Source organism: Physeter macrocephalus, chromosome 16 (genome assembly GCF_002837175.3).
Source record: "Physeter macrocephalus isolate SW-GA chromosome 16, ASM283717v5, whole genome shotgun sequence".
Classification (NCBI taxonomy): domain Eukaryota; kingdom Metazoa; phylum Chordata; class Mammalia; order Artiodactyla; family Physeteridae; genus Physeter; species Physeter macrocephalus.
Genome location: NC_041229.1, coordinates 43011391 through 43024122, shown reverse-complemented (window position 1 = coordinate 43024122; position 12732 = coordinate 43011391).

Genomic DNA, 12732 nt, shown 5'->3' with positions numbered 1-12732 from the left:
CAGGAGGTGAAAAGATCAAATAGAATTTGGGCCCATATTAAACTGTATGTGGAAAACCAAGAGGTTTGGCTTTAGACTACAGTACAATGCAGAGCTGCTGGTAATAGGAAAGGCATTTGAGATAAGGGTCCTTTCTATCACTTTTTAAATTCATCATATAGATGACCATCTGTGCCCTATGTGTGCTGCTAATCCTACCTGTAAGCACCAATTATTGGTTCAGTTTTTCGTTCCTAGGACTGAGGAAAAACTTTGAAATTAATCTTTCAAGTTCCACCTTCTCCTATACATTATTCTTGCTTGGTGCCTTTTAATACCCTTTTCCTTCTCAGTGGTCAAATCTTCAATCAGGAAAAAATTATAAGAAATTCCTTTATCCTCAAGCCTTAATATTTTACTTCTCCTGGAAATATTTTATTTTCAAAGACATAAAAAAGCTTGGAGCTAAAGGAATCAGTTTCTCACTGTACAATATAAGACAGGCCAGTTCAGATGTGCTGGATCAAACCATGCTAAAATCAGGTGTGTAGGACCAGCTCTGTCTCTTTTTGTTTGTAGTCTCTGTTTCCTTTGTGTTGGGTTCTTCCTCTCTCAGGCTCTGATAGGAAAGGTCCCTGCTATGGACTGAAAGTTTGTGCTCCTCCCCACTCAAATTCATGTATTGAAACCCTAACCTTAACTCTAATGTGATATTAGGAGGTTGGGCCTTTGGGAGGTAATTAGGTTTAGATGAGGTCATGAAGGTGGAATTCTTATGATCAGATTGGTGTTCTTATAAAACGAGACCAGAGAACTTGCATTCATTCTCTCCATCATGAGAGAATCCAGGAAGAAATTAGCCACATGTAAAAGAGTTTTCACCAGGAACCAAATCAACTGGCACTTTGATCTTGGTCTTCCCACACTCCAGAACTAGGAGAAATACATGTTTGTTGTTTAAGCCATCCAGTCTATAGCATTGTCATAGAAACTTGAACTGACTAAGACAATCCCCTACCATAGGTCCAGTATTACCTGGTGCCTAAATTTTACTAGATGAGACCGAAAGAGACCGTATACCAGGGCTCATGTTAATCTCTGCAAAGGGCCTCTCACTGGCCTTCCTTGGGTCATGTGCTGCCCATTTCTGTGGTGGCAGAGGCAGAGCCTCTAGAAAAGTAAAAGAGATATTAAAAGTAGCATGCTCAAAACACTGTCTCACATTGATGTGTTCAGGAAATTTAAATTCTTGTTATTAATAGTTATATTTTAGATGAGACTATGCAGAACTACTGTGATTAGGAGAGGCAATTGAGGTAATATGAGATCCTTTCTATCACTTTCTATCACTTTGGGGTCACTGAGAGATAATCATAGGACTCTAGAGGAAGCAGAATCCACATTTGAACAGAACAGACATTATTCCACAATATCCAGCGATTAATGAATTCTACTCCTTTTTAAGAAATGAAGCACTCTTTCATGATAAAAAATTATCATATGGATTTACTAGAAATATATTAAATGACAAAACTACTAGGAATTTAGTAAATATATCTGTAGCTCGTTAGTCAAGTATACTTTTTAAAATAATAGAAAATATATAGTGTAAAACAGACAATTTATTTAGAGTAAATATCTTAAGGTTTGCAGGCCATATGGTCTCTGTTTAAACTATTCAACTGACATTGTAATGTGAAAGCAGACTTAGATAATACATAAGTGAATGGGTGTGGTTATGTCCCAATTAAACATTATAAGTTCAGGAGACTAGATTTTTAGACTAGGCTAAATTCAATAGACTAGATTTTTCCCATGGACTAAAGCATGCTGACCCTCTACAGACAGGGATGCTTCATGTACATACAGAGTTCCAAATTGCTGGGAATACTTCCATAGAGAATCTCAGTATGGTATTTACTTTTTCTGTTCACAAATCATTCTATTTCTTCTAGACTTATGGTAAGTCATACTTCCCAACTCCTTTTGAAATTAGGCATGGCCAATGTGAGTAAACATGTCATGTGTCCCTTCTGGGTAGAAACATTAAATGCCAATGCATAATTTGCCACACCCTATTCTCACTGCCTCAGTGGCTTTAGAAGGATGTATTGAGAGTCTTTAAGTGTTATGATGAGCAGAGTCTTCCTGATGCCCTGCTTTGGGCACATAGATGAAAAATGTAATTTTATTTTCCTAAACTGCTAGGATTAAGGGTTTGCTTTCTTTTTGTAGTATAATGTAGTCTATCCTGAATGATATCTCTAGTTCCATTTACCCACAAGTTTAGCATCCCCGATTTTCCCTCATTAAATGGAGTTTTTAAGTCATTTTTTAGAGAGGAAGAAAGGAATATATCTCCTCAAAAGTTTTAATATATATATTAATTAAAGTTCTTGCATGCGAATGAAATAAAACCAATTTGAACTAGTTTATGGGAGAATTTTCAGAAGAATACTGAGATATCTTTTTTCAGTCATTTTCCTTTCTTCATTTATCCAACAAATATTGAGTGCCCATTATGCCAGGCACTATTCTAAGCACTGAGTATACACTGTTGAACAAAGTGTTTAGTAGAATGTTAGATAGTAAAATATATAAATAAAATTTTTTAAAAATGTATACTAAGCAGAAAATAAATATGGACAAAAGTAGAGAAATATATGGAAAGATTGAAGGAAGATTAACCATCAACTAAGGGAAAACTGGAGTGTGGATGATAACTGCCACCAGCAACTATATGCCTACAGAATCACATGCTCTCTTTCTCCCTTTCTGTCTCTGTCTCTCTCTTCTTCCCTCCCTCTCAATCTCTCTCTTGATTTCATTTGTTCCTCATTATATGTTAGCTTCATAGTCTCCTATTATAGGTCAATGGCTATACTTGGCAGGAATCATGGCTTCCAGGAGTTGCCAAGTCTCACTTTATAGAGCTTATGCTACCACACAAGAACAAATTTTTATTCTCAATTTCAGTTTCAAATATCCTAGAGAAGGGTACTTTTCCACTTGGGTCAGCTGTTCATCTTTGGTTGGATTGTTGTTAGTAGCTGGGATAAAATAAGAACATGCTAGTGCCCACCTTAAGCATGTGTATTGAGAGAGTCAGAGGTCAGTTTTCCACAGATGAAGGCCAATGTCATAAGTATCCACTAACACACATTAACACTTCTAATTTTATACTAATGTATTAAACTGAATATATATCTCATTACACAGTGAAGCTTTCGTATGTCTAAACTAATACTTTTATTTTCTTTAACATTAAAAAAATTCCTCAAGGGATTTTTTCCCCCCATATTTGTGTCCTTGGTGGATACTACTTGACAATAGTAAAGATTAGTAAAGAGTCTGTTGTCCAAAGTGGGCAAAACAAGTGAGCATCCTCTTTACAGAATTTAATAAAGTATATTTCTAGTTGGTTATGGCAATATTAGATTGTTTGAAGAAGAACACTTCTCAAATGCTTAAATCACACCTGGACAAGGAATAGTGTCTACCTTCATAGTTGCCTTGACTAAGCCTTAGAGTATCTTTTTTTTCAAAAATTTTGAATTCTGTAAAATATTGTTAGGACTAAATAATATAAATGTCATACAAACTTGTGTATCAACATGTAAATGGACATAGTGTAGACCAACCATAAAACAGAATACTACTCAACAATAAAAATGGACAAACTACTAATCCTGCAAAAAGACATATGATGCATCTAATAGCATTATACTGAGTTTAACCAGACCCAAAGAGAATATATTATATGATTTTGTATATGAAAGTCTAGAAATGATACAGAAGAAATTGTACTTGATAATTAGTAATTGACCTTAATTTTTTTTTAATTGGGGTATAGATGTTTACAATGTTGTGTTAGTTTCTGCTGTACATAGAAGTGAATCAGCTATAGGTATATATATATATCTATATATATATCTATATATCTATATATAAATCCCCTCTTTTTTGGATTACTTTCCCATTTAGGTCACCATAGAGCATCGAGTAGAGTTCCCTGTGCTATACAGCAGGTTCTCATTAGTTATCTATTTTATACATATTATTGTATATATGTCAATCTCAATCTCCCAATTCATTTCACCTTCCCTTTTCCCCTTTGGTGTCCATTCATTTGTTCTCTACATGTGTGTCTCTATTTCTACCTTGCAAACAGGTTCATATGTACTGCTTTTCTAGATTCCCCATATATGCATTAATATAAAATACTCTCTTCTTTCTGACTTACTTCACTCTGTATGACAGTCTCTATGTCCATCCACATCTCTACAAATGACCCAGTTTCATTCCTTTTTATGGCTGAGTAATATTCCATTGTATATATGTATCACATCTTCTTTATGCATTCATCTGTCAATGGACATTTAGGTTGCTTCCATGACCTGGTTATTGTACATAGAGTTGCAATGAACATTGTGGTACATGACTCTTTTTGAATTATGGTTTTCTCAGGGTATATGTCCAGTAGTAGGATTGCTGAGTCATATGGTAATTCTGTTTTATTTTTTTAAGGAACCTCCATACTGTTCTCCATAGTGGCTGTATCAATTTACATTCCCACCAACAGTGTAAGAGGGTTCCCTTTTCTCCACACCTTCTCCAGCATTTATTGTTTGTAGATTTTCTGATGATGGCCTTCTGACCAGTGAGCGGCGATACCTCATTGTAGTTTTGATTTGCATTTCTCTAATAAGTAATAATGTTGAGGATCTTTTCATGTGCCTCTTGGCCATCTGTATGTCTTCTTTGGAGAAATGTCTATGTAGGTCTTCTGCCCATTTTTTAATTGGGTTTTTTTTGTTTTTAGTATTGAGCTGCATGAGCTGTTTGTATATTTTGGAGATTGATCCCTTGTCTGTTGCTTCGTTTGTAAATATTTTCTCCCATTCTGAGGGTTGTCTTTTTTGTCTTGTTTATGGTTTCCTTTGCTGTGCAAAAGCTTTTAAATTTCATTAGGTCCCATTTGTTTATTTTTTTTAAATTTTCATTACTCTAGGATGTGGGTCAAAAAAGATCTTGCTGTGCTTTATGTCAAAGAGTCTTCTTCCTATGTTTTCCTCTAGGAGTTTTATAGTGTCTGGTCTTACATTTAGGTCTTTAATTTATTTCAAGTTTATTTTTGTGTATGGTGTTAGGGAGTATTCTAATTTCATTCTTTTACATGTAGCTGTCCAGTTTTCCCAGCACCACTTATTGAAGAGACTGCCTTTTCTCTATTGTATATTCTTGCAATATATAATCTTGTCATAGATTAGTTGCATGGGTTTATTTCTGGGCTTTCTATCCTTATCCATTGAAATATATTTCTGGTTTTTTTGCTAGAGTACCTTTTAAACATTGGAAATTCGGTGTCTAATACTTCCTGGCACATACACAATATTCTATAAACATGTATTGATGGAACTAATCATTCAAGAAAAAATGAATAGCAAATCTCACAAACTATAAAATGTTATTTGTATAATAAAGTATAATTATTGAGGAAAGCATTCTGAAAGTATTATTAATTTTTATTGCTAGGTCTTCTGATATTAGTGAAATGAAAGAAGTTAAGTGTAAAAACAATCAGTCTCAGCTTTATCCTTAAATGTATAAGTGGAAGAAAAAGCTGGTGAGCAAACATTGTGTGAATGTGGTGCTTCCTGTAATACTGTGTATGCAAACCCTGTCAAATGCTATAGATATTTGGGGCATGCAAGGAAAAGCCTAGGGAAGTACTCATTTGGATAATTGTATCAAGCCCAAGAGCAGACATCTGTCTGTTCTTCAAATCAGCAAAGAAAGAAGGGCAGTTAGCACTATATATGGAAATGGAATTCTCAATGGAGCTGGGTGAGTACCATCAATACTCATAATTAAGGGAGAGCACTTCAGACAGCTGCATGCAGTGTGACGCAGTTCCTCATGATCACAGAGGATTCAGGCAGCTGCCAAAGCTTCCTGTCCCTTGAGGACAGGCAAACTCAGAAGCAAGCTGTTACTGAACATGAGATTGAGCTAGGTTCTGAATTTCTTAAAAGCTTGAGGATGCTCTTCAAAGGAAAAGACTGTTAGAGAAATTATAGATAGTTGGGCCAAATAAACAGACGTTTTCTACTTGTTCAAGTATATGTAGCTTCACTTATTAAACTGTAACCATCTTGGGAACAGCATTAAATGGTTCCATTAAGAAAGATAGGATGGAATGTTGGTGAGTCGGAAAGCTGGCAGACATACCAGAAGCCAGGAAATGGAGGCCCTTAGGAAGAAGCAGACACTGTCTTTGTAATTTATGTTTCTCAGACGCTGATTAAAGAAAAACACTAAAGAATAGAGGATTCTATTTTAGCTACTGAATTCTGTAAAATTGGGTGTTGGTATCTCTTAGCCTTCCCACATGCCTCATCTTCTCCCTTTTTCTCTTTGGCATATAAACTTGTCAATAAGTAACCTAATTTATTTGAGATGTCTCATACATGGTGGTCATTCTGAAATAAAATATTTCAAAAGATGGTAGAGGAATAGACCATCACAAAAATGTCTTTTAACTAAAATTCTCTATTGATGCTAATTTACAAGTGTGTTTGTGTCCCTTTTCCAAGGAATGCTATTTCTCTTTGTTCAATTCTATTTATTAACTATCTTATTATTATTAATTTTTAATGGACAATTCAATGAGAAGGGGAAGAGATGAAAGAATTTGGCTTACATTCCAACTTTCTTATGTTCTAGTTGTTTACATAAATGTGGAAAACTCAGTTTACTTCTCTGAATATATTTTCCCATGAAGAGATACAAGGATTTGAATTATGGGTAAGGAGATCTATAATATATGCTTTGAATTTCATTTGGAGAATTATTTGTATGTAGATCAACAACAACAACAACAACAGCAACAAACACGAGTTTGGTAAAAGGATAATGTAAATTCAAGATTGTGTTAGAGATAAAATCAAAATTCTACCAAAGCTAACCATGATAGTAACTGGGATAGGAATAGTTTCCTGCCATAAATAACTATACAAACAGACATAAAATGAAAAACAAATTGTTTTATAAATTGGACAGTAGGACACAAATCTAATTCCTGAAGAAAGATAAACAAATGATATGCACACTACCATCAACCTAGCTCTCTGTCTGGAGGTAATTTCTTGTCATTGGCACAGGGAACTTGTGCCCAAACACAGCACATAGCCTTGCAGAGTAGAGAAGACATGGATTGGATCTGGAGTTGCTTAGCTGGTAGTTTCACTCTTTCAAGAAATTGGTCCATTGCATCTAACTTTTCAAATTTGTGGGTATAGAGTTGTTCAGAAGAACACTTTAGCATCATTTTAACGTCCATGGGGTCTAGAGTGAGAACACTCTGTCATTTCTGATATTGCAATTTGTGTCTTTTGCCTTATCTTGGTTAGTCAGGCTAGAAATTTATCATATCAATTTTATTGACTCTTTCTAAGAAGCAGCATATGGTTTCATTGCTTTAATAATTTAAAAATTATTTTTCTATTTTCAATTTCCTTGATTTGTACTGAAATTTTTATTCTTATTTTTCTTCCTGCATACTTTACTTTAAATGCTCACCTTTTCCTAGAGTCCTTAGATGGAAGCTTAGATTATTGGTTTTAAAATTATCTTCTCTTCTAATGTATACATTTAATATTGTATATTTTCCTCTAATGCGGCATTTGCCACATTCCACATATTTTTAAAAATTCTATTTTTTTCATTCGGTTAAAATATTTTAAAAATTTATTTTGAGACTTCTTTAACCAATGTTATTAAAAGTGTGTTGTTTAGTCTTCAAATATTTGGATATTTTTCAGATATTTCTCTATTAATGACTTCTAGTTTAATTCTATTGTGCTTTGAGAACATACTTTGTGTGATTTTGATTTTTTAATTTGTCAAGGTGTGTTTCATGGTACAGAATGTGTTCTATTTTGGTGAATGTTTCATTTGAGTTTGAGAAAAAAGTCTATGCTTCTGTTGTGATGGAATATTCCATAAATATCAGTTAGATCAAGTTGATTGTGCTGGTCAGGTCACAGGATCTCTACTTATTTTTAGTCTATTTTACCTATCAATTACTGAAAGACGGGTGTTTAATTCTCCAGCTGTAATAGTGAATTTTCCTATTTCTTCTTGCAGTTCTACCAGCTCTTATCTCGAATATTTTCACTCTCTTGTTAGATGAATGCATATTTAGGCTTTTTGTGTGTGTGTAGAAAATTGACTCCTTCATCATTATATATATAATGCCACTCTTTTTTCTTGTTCTGAAACTCCTCTGTATGAAATTAATATTACCACTTTAGTTTACTTTTGATTAATGTTAACAGGTTATATTTTCCTCCTCACGTTTATTTTTAACCTGAATTTATATTTAAAGGGGGTTTTCGTACACAACACATAGTTGGGGCTTGTTTTTATAATCCACTCTGTCAGTTTGTTTTTTAATTTGTGTGTTTAGACCGCCCACATTTAAGTTGATTTTGATTATATTAATATCTACCATGTTTGGTCTTTATTTGTCACCTCTTTTTCTCCTTCTCTGTTTTTTTTTTTTTTTTAATGAAACTGTCTCAAATGAGAGAATTATATTTAGATATTATTTTACAGTTAGCTTTAAATATACATTGCCTCATTTCTTTCAATGAAATCTTGAACCATATCCTTGTGTTTATCCCCCTGATTTTTTTTTAATTGAAGTACTCTTGACTTAAAATGATATATTAGTTACAGCACAACAAGGTGATCCAATATTTTTATAGATTATACTTCACTTAAAGTTATTATAAAATATTGACTATATCCCTTTGCAGTACAATATATCCTTATAGCTAATTTTATACATAGTAGTTAGTACTTCTTAATCGAATACCCTTATCTTTGCCCCTCCCCCTTACTTCTCTCCACTGATAATTACTAATTTGCTTTCTATATCTGTAAGTTTGTTTCTGTTTTCTTATATTCATTCATTTGTTTCACATTTTAGATTCCACATATAAGTGATAACATATGTTAAATATCTTTCTCTGTCTGACTTATTTCACTAAGCATAATGCCTACCAGGTCCAACCATGCTTTTGCAAATGACAAAATTTCATTCATTTTTATGGCTGAGCAAATTCCATTATATATATATATATATATATATATATACATATATATACACATATATATATGTACACACACACATACCACACCTCCTTTATCCATATGTCTGTTGATGGACACTTGATGTTTCCATATCTTGACTATTTTAAATAATGATGCTATGAGCACTGAGGTGCATATATAGATTTGAATTAGATAATAAATTAATAAATGTTATTATTTTCTTCAGATATGTATCAAGGAATGAAATTGCTGGATCATGTCGTAGTTCTATTTTTAGTTTTTGAGGAATCTCCCATATGATTTCCCAGAGTGGCTGCACTAATTTATATTACCACCAATAGTTTAGGAGGCCTCCTTTTCTCCACTTCCTCACCAACATTTGTTATTTGTACTCCTTTTTAACTATAGCCACTCTGACAGGTGTGAGTTGACACCTCATTGGGTTTTGGTTTACATTTCCCTGATGATAGGCAATTTTCTGCACCTTTTCATGTGCCTATTGGCCACCTATATGCCTTTTTGAAAAAAATGCCTATTCAGGTCTTTGGCCAATCTTTCTTTTAACAACTTTATTGGTGTATGATTACTTTACAATGGTGTGCTAGTTTCTGCTTTATAAAAAAGTGAATCAACTATACATATACATATATCACCATATCTCGTCCCTCTTGCATCTCCCTACCACCCTCCCTATCCCACCCCTCTAGGGGCTCACAGAGGATGGAGCTGATCTCCCTGTGCTATGCGGCTGCTTCCCACTAGCTATCTGTTTTATAGTTGGTAGTGTATATATGTCCATGCCACTCTCTCACTTCATCCCAGCTTACCCTTGCCCCTCCCTGTGTCCTCAAGTCCATTCTCTACAACTGCGACTTTATTCCTGTCCTGCCCCTAGGTTCTTCATGACCCTTTTTTTTTCTTTCTTAGATTCCATGTATATGTGTTACCATATGGTATTTGTTTTTCTCTTTCTGACTTACTTCACTCTGTATGACAGACTCTAGGTCCATCCACCTCACTACAAATAACTCAATTTTGTTTCATTTTATGGCTGAGTAATATTCCATTGTATATATGTGTCACATCTCCTTTATCCATTCATCTGTTGATGGACACTTAGGATGTTTCCGTGTCCTGACTCTTGTAAATAGAGATGCAGTGAACATTGTGGAACACGACTCTTTTTGAATTATGGTTTTCTCAGGGTATATGCCCAGTAGTGGGATTGCTGGGTTGTATGGTAGTTCTATTTTTTGTTTTTTAAGGAACCTCCATACTATTCTCCATAGTGGCTGTATCAATTTACACTCCTACCAACAGTGCAAGAGTGCTCCCCTTTCTCCACACCCTCTCCAGAATTTATTGTTTGTAGATTTTTCGATGATGGCCATTCTGACTTGTGTTAGATGATACTTCATTGTAGTTTTGATTTGCATTTCCCTAATGATTAGTGATGTTGAGCATCCTTCCCTGTGTTTGTTGGCAATCTGTATATCTTCTTTGGAGAAATATCTATTTAGGTCTTCTTCCCATTTTTGTATTGGGTTGTTTGGTTTTTTTTGATATTTAGCTGCATGAGCTGCTTGAAAATTTTGGAGATTAATCCTTTGTCAGTTGCTTCATTTGCAAATATTTTCTCCCATTCTGGGGGTTGTCTTTTTATCTTGTTTATTTTTTCCTTTGCTGTGCAAAAGTTTTTAAGTTTCATTAGGTCCCATTTGTTTATTTTTGTTTTTATTTCCATTTCTCTAGGAGGTGGGTCAAAAAGGATCTTGCTGTGATTTATGCCATAGAGTGTTCTCCCTATGCTTTCCTCTAAGAGTTGGATAGTGTCTGGCCTTATATTTAGGTCTTTAATTCATTTTGAATTTATTTTTGTGTATGGTGTTAAGGAGTGTTCTAATTTCATTCTATTAAATGTAGCTGTCCAGTTTTCTTGGCACCACTTATTGAAGAAGCTGTCTTTTCTCCATTGTGTATTCTTGCCTCCTTTATCAAAAATCAGGTGACCATATGTGCATGGGTTTATCTCTGGGCTTTCTATCCTGTTCCATTGATCTATATTTCTGTTATTGTGCCAGTACCATACTGTATTGATTACTGTAGTTTTGTAGTATAGTCTGAAGTCAGGGAGCCTGATTCCTCCAGGTCTGTTTTTCTTTCTCAAGACTGCTTTGGCTATTCATGGTCTTTTGTGTTTCCATACAAATTGTGAAAATTTTTGTTCTAGTTCTTTGAAAATGCCAGTGGTAGTTTGATAGGGATTGCACTGAATCATTAGATTACTTTGGGTAATATAGTCATTTTCACAATATTGATTCTGCAAATACAAGAATATCATATATCTCTCCATCTGTTTGTGCCATCTTTAATTTATTTCAACAGTGTCTTATAGTTTTCTGCATACAGGGCTTTTGTCTCCTTAACTAGGTTTATTCCTAGGTATTTTATTCCTTTCGTTGCAATGGTAAATGTGAGTGTTTCCTTAATTTCTCTTCCAGATATTTTGTCATTAATTTATAGGAATGCAAGAGATTTCTCTGCATTAATTTTGTATCCTGCTACTTTACCAAATTCATTGATTAGCTCTAGTAGTTTTCTGGTAGCATCTTTAGGATTCTCTATGTATATTTTCATGTCATCTGCAAACAATGACAGTTTTACTTCTGTTCTGATTTGGATTTCTTTTATTTAATTTTCTTCTCTGATTGCCATGGCTAAAACTTCCAAAATTATGTTGAGTAATAGTGGTGAGAGTGGGCAACCTTTTCTTGTTCCTGATCTTAGTGGAAATGGTTTCAGTATTTCACCACTGAGAACGATGTTGGCAGTGGGTTGGTCATATATGGACTTTATTATGTTGAGGTAAGTTCCCTCTATGTCCACTTTCTGGAGAGTATTCATCATAAATGGGTGTTGAATTCTGTCGAAAGCTTTTTCTGCATCTGTTGAGATTATCATATGGTTTTTATCCTTGACTTTTCTTCCAGGTTGTCCATTTTATTGGCATATAGTTGCTTGTAGTGGTCTCTCATGATCTTTGTATTTCTGCAGTATCAGTTGTTACTTCTCCTTTTTCATTTCTATTTTTGTTTATTTGAGTCTTCTTCCTTTTTTTCTTGATGAGTCTGGCTAATGGCTGATCAATTTTGTTTATCTTCTCAAAGAATGAGCTTTAAGTTTTGATTGATTTGCATATATTGAAGAATCCTTGCATTCCTGGGATAAAACCCACTTGATCATGGTGTACCATCCTTTTAATGTGCTCTTGGATTTTGTTTGCTAGTATTTTGTTGAGGATTTTTGCAGCTATATTCATCAGTGATATTGGCCTGTAATTTTCTTTTTTGTGACATCTTTGTCTGGTTTTGGTATCAGGGTGATGGTGCCCTTATAGAATGAGTTTGGGAGTGTTCCTCCTTCTGTTATATTTTGTAAGAGTTTGAGAAGGATAGATGTTAGCTCTTCTCTAAATGTTTGAAAGAATTCACCTGTGAAGCCATCTGGTTTTGGGCTTTTGTTTGTTGAAAGATTTGTAATCACAGTTTCAATTTCAGTGCTTGTGGTAAGTCTGTTTATATTTTGTATTTCTTCCTGGTTCAGTCTCAGAAGGTTGTGCTTTTTTAAGAATTT